The sequence below is a fragment of the Equus caballus genome, chromosome 9 (genome assembly GCF_041296265.1).
Source record: "Equus caballus isolate H_3958 breed thoroughbred chromosome 9, TB-T2T, whole genome shotgun sequence".
Lineage (NCBI taxonomy): Eukaryota > Metazoa > Chordata > Mammalia > Perissodactyla > Equidae > Equus > Equus caballus.
In genome coordinates this window covers 35,426,949-35,438,633 of record NC_091692.1, presented here as the reverse complement: position 1 = coordinate 35,438,633, position 11,685 = coordinate 35,426,949, and the positions used below count along the sequence as shown (strand labels likewise).

The 11,685-nt window shown below is 43.4% G+C and overlaps 1 long non-coding RNA gene across 8 annotated transcripts in view; it reads left to right on the top strand.

The window, feature by feature from the left end:
- Nucleotides 1-11,685, top strand: part of LOC106780982 (uncharacterized) — a 167,700-nt gene that overhangs the window by 135,667 nt on the left and 20,348 nt on the right. The gene's annotated exons all lie outside the window — the stretch shown is intronic.

Sequence of the window (11,685 nt, the reverse complement as noted above, 5' to 3'; positions counted from 1 at the left end):
ATATTCCCTCATATCACATGGTGGAAACTTCCTATTCTTCCCATTCCAAGAGAGGCTCACAAGAAGGAAGAATCCTCTCCCGCGACTATCCCATAACACTCACTTCCCCAGAGATTTCCATCAGGTGGCTTGTGTTTTTAGGGTCACTCATCAGGACAACTTGTTTTGTGCTTACTCCTTCAGATATACTTGGGGTTCATTTCCACTGCACTGTGGGGTGGGGAAAATAAATGCTTTGCTGGAACTTTTCTGCGGCAAGGAGGAGGTGCCATGGCTGGGGTAGTAGGCTTTTTCCTGGAGTTGTTGAAGGCAATTTTCTTGTTCTTCAGAGCCAATGATGGTGTCTTTGACGTGGTATTTCAAAAGGACTTCAAATATTACTGGGGTCAATGTCAAAGTCTGCTAAAAACACAAGGATTTTGTTATTTTCACTTGAATACACTCTTCAAAGTTTCAGTTGATGAGACAAATTCTAAATTGCCTAATGTAAATTACCTAATACAAATTTTCTATAATGTGAAGAAAAATAAAAGGGAATGAAAATTTCAATTTGTGTACATATATGTAATATAAATTCTAATTATTTTAACATTTAGTAAGTTTTCATAGTGTATCATACATTATACAAAACATACAGAATATAGAAACTCTTGATAAGAAAAAAACATAGAATGATTTATTTTACCTTAGGGATTTTTTTAAAAAAAAGTTTTCATGTACTTTGATTCATCTGAAGGGCTTTGTACCCAAGAGTACAAAAAGATACAGAATCTGAAACCAACCCCTCATGAAACTGCTAGATTAGCCCAGTCTCCAAATCAAACAAGCTCAGTAGCCCCCCTGAAAAGGAAACCAAAAGTGAAAATTTCCACCAAGCCCCTCTTCTTCCTCCTCCTTCTCTTTTGTGTTAAATATCATTTGAAACAATCAGCAACTTTTCTCTGGCAATGAGTAACTCCCGTGAAAGCAGAATGAACCATTTCAGAACTAGGGAAGGAAAACATCTCTGTGACCCCTCTTTCATTTTCCTGTGAAGTAGTGAGCCTTTGAAAGTGTTAATATAGTCATCAAGAACTGCCTGCCTGTGGACCTCCTAATGACTGCTTTCCATAGTGGCCCCAGGGGCCCATCCCATTCCCAGCATTTTCAAAATTCCCCAGGGCCACAAAGTTAATCTCTTTCATGGCCTTCCATTTGCTGTGAACGCTGGAGGGGCTGAAGTTGTTATCAATACAGCACCTTCACAGAAACATTGAATGGACAAAGAAAAAAGACTCAGAACTACAGGGAAAGTAAGCAACACAAACATTTCTCAGAGGAAAAGTTGTTTTCAACAGGCGGTTGGTGACCTTTGCGTTGATGAGAAGTAAGGGCACAGTATGCTGTTTGTGAAGGGGAAACACTGTACCTTTATGTGGAGTTTGGGAGGTTAAGAGGTCTGAGATTTATGGAAACAACAAGGAATTTAAAAAAGAAGAAGAAGAAACTCCCCTTGCACGGCTGCAGGTGCAGGAACAGTGGGAGCCTTTCCTCTCCACTGGGGCTAGGAGACCTGCCTCCTGGAAGTGAGAGTTAAGTAATGGTCTGTTCTGCAGGACCTCATCTGACCCTCTGTGTCTTGGGATCAAGACACAGTGAGGAGGTCAGGGCTCCACTTGGAAAGGGCAGGCTTGCCCTCCAGCAGCAGTATTGGGATATGGAGCATTTGAAAAGTCCTAGGACTCTAGTGGACAAGCCTTGAAGTGTTAGGTTCTGTATTGCAGCAATCTCTGGATCGGCTCTTCTGGGTCTCTGTGTCTCCCCTGTGTCAGAGTTGGGCTTGACACAAAGAAAAGCAGCTTGGTGTGGTGGAACCAGATGATGACTCTACCCAGAGTTGCTTGGGCAAGTTATTAAATCTCTCCAAGCTGGGTTTGGAGTCACACTGCTCAAGTTTCAACACTAGCACCGGCTGTGCAATCTTGAGTAAGGTGTCTAACCTTTCTGTACCTTAGTTTCTTGTGTATAAAAATGAGTATAGTGAAAGTGCCTACCTCATTTGATTGCCATGAGGATTAAATAAGAAAATGCATGTGTTTTAGCTAGAATTCTTCCTCACAAACATCACAGATGACCTCTGGCTAACTTAAGCAGAGAACAAATTTGTGAGGCGGCTACTATGGCACAGCTGGAGAAGTAGGTTTAGAAAATGAGCAAGAACCAAGGATGGCTGGACCTTGACAGTGTTGAGCCCTGGTTGGGAATCCAGTGCTGCTGCAGGACTCAGCTCCTCTGCAGCTACAGGGAGACTCGCTAACTGTTGCTGAGAGGGAATCCTGTTCTATGGATTCAGTGGCCCATCTGAAGGATAGGATGCAAGGCACCAAGGTGTGTGTTGAGGGAAAGTGGGACTCATTCTCCTAAATAGGATGAACATTCTGATGTTGAGCTACTAATCAATGGAAAATGTCCACTAAGACTCAAAGTGTATAGAATAACACCTTGCAAGGAGCAAGCACTCACTAGAAGGTAGTTGTTATAGTGATTCAGTTCTACATTCTATGGAATGGTTATGACAATACCTGCCTGAAAAGGCATAAGTATTACAGAGATCAAGTCTAGAACTTGGTATGTAATAATACCTGCTCAATATATGCCAGCTGATATTATTATGAGAATACTATAGATAAATGAAATTCATGGGCAAGTTAGAATATTTTAGCTGATCAATAGCTTCAATGTCCTTCCTCATAAATCGTAAAAATCACAATGAAAGCGTGGATCAGACAAGTTTCCTTTCTTTGTTATTTTCTACTTCACTACTGACACCTCCGTGTATCATCCCCACTTCATAGGAGAGAAAACATTTGCTAAAAGCTGGGTTTTCTCTGAAAATCAAATTCTGATGAAAAATGTGTACATGACACAGAAAGCAGCATTTATTCATTTCCATTTTAGTTTCTAAGTCTTGGGCAAATGCTTTTTCTTTTTATTTTGAGGAAGGTCATCCCTGAGCTAACATCTGCTGCCAATCCTCCTCTTTTTGCTGAGGAAGACTGGCCCTGAGCTAACACCCATGCCCATCTTCCTCTACTTTATATGTGGGACACCCGCCACAGCATGGCTTGATAAGCAGGGAGTAGGTCCGCATGCAGGATCTGAACTGACGAACCCCGGGCTGCTGAAGCAGAACGTGCAAACTTAACCACTGAGCCGCCGGGCTGGCCCCAAATTCTTATTTTTAACTCAGAGAAATGTATACTGTCTTGGAAAAAAACGCAAATGATGTCACTTAGCAGAATTTTTCAAAAGGTTGGAAAGTGTGTGTGTTAGGGTCTTTCTTGGGTTTTAGATGAGAGCAAACTAACAATTAGAGATTTTAGGTATTTTATGTATTTCTCCAGTTCCTTATTAAAAATGTAACCTGTTCCATTCAGGGATCAAGATCTGGAGGAGAGGAAATGGGTCTGTTGTGTGTGTCCCCTTTTCTCTCTTAGGTGGTGTATATTTCCATATAAGGAAACCACATAGTTTGCAAGTTGCCACCATTATGTTTCCATAGCAATCTGTACTTTCTAGTCCTCCTGCAATTATTTAATACATTATGTGCATTCATTTAAATTCTTTATTGTACCTTGTAAGATCCACCAGGGCATTTTGTTTGCCACATATCCTCGGGGCTCAGCTTGGGTCAGCACTTGGACTTTTGAGCTGGAGCCCTGGCTGAAGCATCAGATTTGCTATTTTCTTGCCATGTGACCTGTGCAAGTGATTTCAACACTCTGTCTCAGTTTCCTCATCTGTAATGTTGGGGGTAATAATGTAATCTATCGCATAAGGTACTGTAAAGGTTAAAGGAAATAATGCCTGCAAACTGCCTAGGACACTGTAAGGCCTGCAATAAATGCCAGCAATGAGCTGGAGAGATGTGCTCTCCAGAAGAGCTTGTCAGCTGGCTGAGTTGGGGTAGTCTATCTTGCAGTGATTGGATCTGCCCACCCTAAAGAGGGAAAACTTTACAGCCATTCAAAACCAACTGAAATATCGAGACCATTTGCTTATGGCCTATTAGAGACATAAATGTGAAAGGCTCAGGATTCAGGATGCATTCTGGAAACAAAACAGTGGAAAACATGAGAAAGCCCTTGAGAAGTATTCAAGTCTGGAGCCTGGCTTTGATGAGTTAGAAAAGCTGCCTTTGAAAACCTTTTCCATTTGGGCAGGAGTTTGTTTATAGTGCTCACCTAAAAGCAAGCCAGCAATTCTAGTGGTTTGGAATGACCCTCAACACTGTAGCTCACTTGGGAAGGGGATCTCTGCACATTGGCAGTAACATGGAGTTGCAGAGGATGAAGATATTAAACAGAGAAAGCTGATGTTCTTTGTTTGGCCTGGACAGTTGCTCACTTGGTGAGATAGCTGTTGGGTTGTGGGCATTGCTTTTCCAAATTGGAGTTGGGTTATGATAAGCGTACAATGAGAGAATGGACACTTTGAATCACTATGCACACTGTCCCCCCTTTTAACATTGCTGTAACCAGTTTAAGATCCTAGTTAAGGTTTTACAAGTAAATTTGTTTGATTCTGAAGCCATAGGATAAAATGCAGCTATCTGCTGGTAAACCCAGGTCCCTGAGTTCAAATTTGGATTTCTCAGCTGCAGGGGCCTCCCCAGGGTTATTTTTTAATATGCCTGTCATTTTTCATTGAAATCAAAGCTGCTGAAAGAGTTAGACAGATAGATGGGATCCTCAGTTATACAGCTTTACTGACAGCCAATAGCACATAAAATTGCAAAGTAGAGTGGGTGTAAGTTGGTTGACTAGGTTGGATATTTGTTATTCTGTGAATCCAGTGGGCTGCTCACCTGTGCTTATATGCACTTGGGGTCCATATCCATCCATTTTCGTAGATGCTCCATGGGTTTGGTGTGTCTGATAGTCTGGGTCTCCCATCTTCCTGCTATTTGCTCCTATAACTCTGAGCATGATTGACCAGGTTAAATGAAATCCTTCTGCAGCTGGCTTAGTTCCAATATTTTTCATTATTTTCTTTGCATTGTGAGTATAAGAAAAAGTGGGCTTTGGGTCTCTGAATGCCCATGCTGAAAGTAAAACAACTTCACTGACATGTTTATAAGTAGTTTAATAGTTAGGAACGTGCTACAGGAAAGTCTTTGGGGGAGGGGTAGAAGATGGCAATAAGTTGGCACCATTAAAGATGGTGCCGTTATGGAATAAACATCCAAGAGGCAACCACAATTTTGACCACAATGGGCAGACCACAGACCACAGACCAAGAGTAGTCAGGCGACCACTTCCTGAATACAGTGGCTTTGCTTTCTGGGACCATGGAGGAGGCAGCTGTGAACAAAAGTGCAGGATTCACCTGTGCTTTTGCTGCTGCAGGACTCTGAGTATTGGGAGTCTGCTAACACCTGGCTTTCAGATTTCTCATGGAAGCAGCTGTTCATACATGGCAGGAAAGAAGACAAGAGGGCCCCCTATCTTGCCCGCACTGTACAGCTTCTAACCCAGGAAACAAGGAGGCAGCCAGAGGAGACAGAAACCTCAAATTATTTTTTCTTTGTCATGAAAATGTGTCTTATCTATGTTCCATTCTAATAAAAAATTAGTGAATAAAATATAAAATGCAGCTCTCTATTTACATATGCATTGGCAGTGTGCGTCGCACACTCTTTAGAAGAGTCTCACTCATACTTACAGCATAATGAAAGCATTCCTTCTCTATTATCACCGAGGCACTCATTTAGTGTCTCTGTACAATTAGATTTGGCTTGAAATGGGGATTCATTTCTCAGCAGGATTGCTCAATGAATTACTTTAGTGTCTCTGTTCTCTTAGAGGTGTCTTTCGATGCTAGTGGAGGGGAAATGCTGCTCCTGGACAAATCCAGCCCAGAGGACGAGGATGTGACTGATGGTGTCCCTGAGCCTTGCTTACCAGGTCTATTTCCTTTCCCACTGTTTGGCAGCAAAGAAGAGTTTGGAATAAAAATCCAAAGATGGTTGCTTTCAAATAAAGAGAACCCCAAAATATGCTGGCTGAGGAAATTCATGCTCAATAGTAACTGCTTTCTTCCTCACTGAAATACTGATCACTCAATCAGTCTTCTAAGTTCCATAGGATATTTTTCCCCCGTTGTGAGAGTTTGAGCACCAAGCATTCTTTTTTAATGATACAGGGAGCATTGTGAAGAATATAACTGTGGTTCACAAACACCTGCTCACCCTCCCACATCATGCGTGCATGTACAAGTAAATTTTTCAGCAAGTACAGGTCTATTTCCCAATTGCTTCAACAGGTAAAAACTGGCACCGTTTCCTGGCAGAACACGCACTCTAATTGTCTTTCTAGCTGGTACCTGTTTTGAGTTGCTCCAAGTGTATTTATTGTAAAGCCCTCCTATGATCATGCAACTTTGAAGCATTCCAGTGGGCTTGCTTTTAAACTTGGTGGTTGCCCAGACCGTAGAAGGAATCAGAGAATTACAGACAAACTTGGAGGAAGCACTGCATGGCTACTGTTGGCTTCCCAACCACCTTAGACAGAACAGGTGTATGTAAAGGTGACTCTTCCTCCCAGGAGACAGTGCCTAGGGGAGCTGCAAGTTGCAGCATGCAGTGAGGTGTTCAGGAGTGAGGTGTAAAATTCCAAAGGTGTGGGTTCAGTTCAGATAAGCACCCACATGTTTGGCTCTTCAGAAGAAACCTGTCTGAAATGTCTCAAACAGCCTGTTAAGTTGGGCTGGAAATCTTTCAGGAACTCATTTCTCCTGAGGTTTTTGGTACTTCCTGTAAGAGTCAGCCCAGAATAGCCTTTCCGTGTCTGAGCCAAAGGCGGAAAAGTAATGAAACAGCCTTCTCACTTTCTATTGTTTTGTGTTAAAAGAGCGTACTTATTTGTTGGTTGTGAGGGCTTTACACAGAGATGAAGTAATAGAAAAGTTCAGACATTCAGGCTCCTGTTTGGTTTGGGAAGTCTGCAGAAGCAGTGTTTGGAGTGGGTTCTCATTTCGTTTAGAGGGTTTGCCTGTATACAGCCATTTCCCTGTAAGTGATTATTTTTGTTGTGTAAGGAAAACATGGCAGGACTGTATAGTGGACCCAGATTTGTGCTGGAGGCCTGGTTTCTAGGAGTTGATGGAATGATCATGACTATCAGTGAATCTGAGTTGATTTCCTGGAGATTCAGCACCTACAATTAGCACAGAGAGAAATGGCACTTTATCTGTCAGTGCCGCTGCAAAGCTGGGGTGTGCTACAGGCTGGGCCATCAGGAGTCCAGGCTCTTTCCAAACCTCATGCTCTTGGGTATTGTATAAAGGACTGGATTAGGTCTTTCTTCCAGCAGAAGTGAATAACTAAACAGCCGCTATGTCAGTAGCAGAAGTGGATGCTGTTCCTCAGTGGGAGCAGCGTCACACCATGTTGGCATGCCTGTTCCCTCAGACCATGTCCACAGAGCAGCCTCTTTTGAGGGGGGAGCAAGACTATGGGAACAAGCCCTCCTGAATGACGATGCAGGTCTGAGTGTGCTGTGGGGGCACTTCCTCTTGGTGAGAATTGTGACACTGTGTCACACTGTGCCTTGGTGATGGATCCAAACCATTGTTGCAAATTAGTTTCTTTATCAATTCGCTCTCGTGACTATCCATCTGATTTTCGCAATTGAGGACTGGTGAGCAAGTCCTCTGACCATTTCCTGCATTTTCTCAGTATCCCCTTCTATTATTCATTTTAATGCAATGTCAAAACAATGTGGAGGGGCCGGCCCTGTGGCCGAGTGGTTAAGTTCGCGCGCTCCGCTGAAGCGGCCCAGGGTTTCGCTGGTTCGGATCCTGGGCACAGACATGGCACCACTTGTCAGGCCAGGCTGAGGTGGCGTCCAATGTGCCACAACTAGAAGGACCCACAACTAAAACATATACAACTATGCACTGGGGGGATTTGGGGAGAAAAAGCAGAAAGAAAAACAAAAAGGAAGATTGGCAACAGTTGTTAGCTCAGGTGCCAATCTTTAAAAAACAAAAACAAAAAACAATGTGGAAAAGATTTTCCTCAGAGGCCATGTTGGACCACAAAACCCACCCCTGTGGACTTTCCTGTCTCCTCTGGTCCTTTGGAGGAACCAGGAATGGTGTAGAGTGAGGCGGTGCTGGAGGAACCTCCTAAGGGGGGCCTGATGATTCATTTCAGGAGTTGGGTTTTTGCCTTGGTAAGCACTCTGCTCTGGTACAAGAAGGCAATGAGTTGCCATGAAGGGCAGGGTGGCTTGGCCCACATCTCCCCTGGCATATGGGGAAACCTGCTCCATCCGATGTGAGAGCCAAGCTGTCTGGGGAAACCTGGGAGATGCAGCTAGGTCGGGCTACCACTTCAATTCAGAGACAGGGGCTTCACCTGCCTCCTTCGAGGGACGCTTGCTCGTCTGCAGTTCTGGGTCTCTTGACTGCGGAGAGAAGGTCAACCAGAGAGGCACCTCCTAATTGTGGAGAAGTTGTTATGATGTCTAAAACCGAATGATACAGAGCATTTGGAAATATTTGAGGAAAAGATCAAAGCCTGGAATTTAATTACCCAACCCCACTTAATTAGCTGCTGCCTGGCTGTTCCATCTTCCCCATTGACGATTATGGATGGGTTGCTGCCCTCTATACTTCTTCCCTCTGGCCTGGCTACACCAAGGGCAGCAGGTTTTCAGAGATTTGCACATGAGAATTAATGACAGTTTGCAGTGGGGTAGTTGGGGGCAGAATGGCTGAGGAGGCAGGAAGGGACTGGGGGTGGTGGAGGAGATAGCACATGTTAGGGATGGAGGCCCTCTCACATGTTATGGGCTTGTGTGCACTTGTGAGCAAAAGTCATGCTTTTTCTGAATTCTGAGACACCACATAGAGCCTGTCTGATGTACAAACCTCAGAGGTATGAATGGTGAAACAGCTCCAGTAAAGAATGTTCTTTTACTAGTGTTAGCTGGGGCCTAGAGTGGGCACGTGGGGGGAATCACAGCCTGCACACCAGTTGGGGTCCTAGGTGACAGTGACCAGGGTTGGCTGGAAGCCAGGCTCTGCCCACTGTGGGGTGAGTGTGGGAGAATTATCCCTGCTCCATGACTGGACTCATGGAATTATCTGGATTATCCTGGACTCACCAGCTCTGTGGAGGTTCTCACCCCATGTTAGAGCAGAAAAAAATGTTCCTAGCAGGTTGGCAGGCAGTGGGCCTCTCCTGTCCTCATGAAGTCAACACCAAGTGCTTTATAAATGATCTGAATGAAGTGTATCCTTCATCCAACTGCCGTGACAGAAATATGCTCAGAATCTGCAGCACTCTTCTGTTTCATTTGGTCCTCAAGCTTTGTGGAGCACTTTGACCAGCAAAAAGACTCTCACAAAACAATTCTTTTGTATCTTTTGGTAAAAGACAACTAATAAGAATAAAATTTGTTTTGCTTTTTGTTAAGGTGGCCACAACTATTCAGTAGAACATATATTGTAAAATGTTCCTATGCCTTGAACCTCCCCATGCACCTGTCTGAGGTGTCCTCACACCTGCCTTCTCTGTGGGCGTTGGCTTTTCTGTGGAGGTTTGAATGTAGCAGATATCCATAGGAGAGTCCTGCTTTCCCCCATAACTCTGGCCCCTCAGGTGATCTTATGTGCTGGTTTCATTTTTCCGTATGTCAAATATTTTCCTCAGGAAGTATATTCTAGGTCATTGCCCACCCCAGACCCTTCTTGGGGATGCCTTTTATGGGATTCATTTCAATGTTGGCATTTTGGGATTTTTTTTCCCCTTCACCTGGATTACCTAATATAACATCTCAAGGCTCCCCTTTTGTCCTTCTCCCATTTTCTGGGTATCTTAAGCCTTAGGTTTTTATATTCAAAACATCCCCTTCTGTTTCATATTCCAGAACTCCCTTTAACTATGCTGACTTTGCTGGGTTCTGGGACCTTAACAGGAGACAGGGGCTTGCCCAAGCTGAAGGAGCTCTTGTAGGGTGAGGGGAGAAGTTCACTCTGGGCAGCAAAGCCGGAACACTGATCTTCCCAGTGATCCCCATGCAGCACAGCAACTTACCATGGTCAGGCAGCAGCCACCAGAGCAGGTCTTCCAGGAACCCCAATCTTTCCTCTGGGGTCCTCACTTTAAATCATGGATTATTTTTGAACACTGCATTATTTTTCTAAGTAGCATTTTGGAAGTTCTGCATTTATTTTCTAGAGAATTTACCAGCATCCCGTCTTTTCCAAGAAGCCTGGGGAAGCTAGGGAACCCCAGCACCCAGATTGCAGTGAGCTGGGGCATTCATGAGAAAGTATCAGAGAAGACCCAACACCCTTGCTTTGTAATCCCCTCCTTGGTGCTTGGCTGTGTTCTTGCCTTGTTTTGGGGAGCAGTGCAAAGCATGCGGCATTTTGGGCCTTTCTCAACGTGACTGCTCTCAGATTTTTAGTCTCTAGATAAAAAATGGACCCAGACCTTGTCCCTTGCCTTTTAATTCCAACACTGCTCAAGGTCCACATGAGTAGGAAGACAGCCCTGAGGTCGGTGGAATGCTCTCATCCTGTCCTGCGCGTGCTTTCTAAAGCATTTGTTTGTTTACCTTCACACATGAGTCTGCTGCTGAGGCAGTTAGAGTGGGATTCTCACTTTTTTCTTTTGGTGTGTAAAAAGTGCAGACATTTCATGTTTATTATTGTTAAGTTTTTCTCGCTGAATTGAAGAAATACATCTAGATGGTTTATTCTCAGGAGACTAAGTTCAGACATTTCACAACATATAAATAATTATCTTTAATATGAGCCACTTATTCTATGTCTTCTTTGTTTATGAAGAATTTTCCTTATTTAATGTTAATAAAATGACTAATGCACAGTTTGTGGGCTTGGTATCTAATCCTAGATTCTTGACCTAATCTCATGCATTGGTGCTGAGAAAATTGCCTTCAAGGCGATAGCATCTTTGCTGAGTCCAATTGTGAGCCTACCACACACTATAGAAGGTGCCGAGATTCAACCCTGGTCAAAGCAAAGACCAATGATGTCCACTTTGAGTTCAGTTGCAGCACATTCTTTCAGTTTTGTCGAAAATGAACTTGTATAACAACAAGCATTTGAATGTGCAACTTGAATTACAAGGCCAAAGGGACCTTAATAAATCATAAAGCCATAAACCAATTTCTCCCAGAGAACCTTAATCCTAGGTCTTTTTGAAATGTACTGGCCATTCAGTCTCTGACTTGGAGCGTCTATTAGTTTTTCAAATATAACACATCATACTTTCTGGAAAAGGATTGTGTGCAATGTCTACTCTGACCTCCCAGATTCTGGCATCTCAAAATGTCTAGAGGCGTGTCTGAACCAGAATTTGTGCAGCAGAATTTCTCCTTGTTAGAGGCAGGCTGTTTCCCCTAAAATTCCTGTGTTCTCTCTGAAAACTTGTGGTATCTATGTGAATCAGTAATTTTGCAAAAGCCATGATTTAATTTAATAATGTTGATTTTGGTTGCCCTGACCATACAAAATGAACATTTGCTGAGCTCTAAAATAAAATTGGAGGCTATTTCCTCTTCATCTTATTTCCATAACATTTCGGATTCAGATTTGGCACAAAGAAGAATGTGTCAAAATGCAAAACTTTTGGGACACAAGAAAACCCAGGAGGCATTATTAAGCATT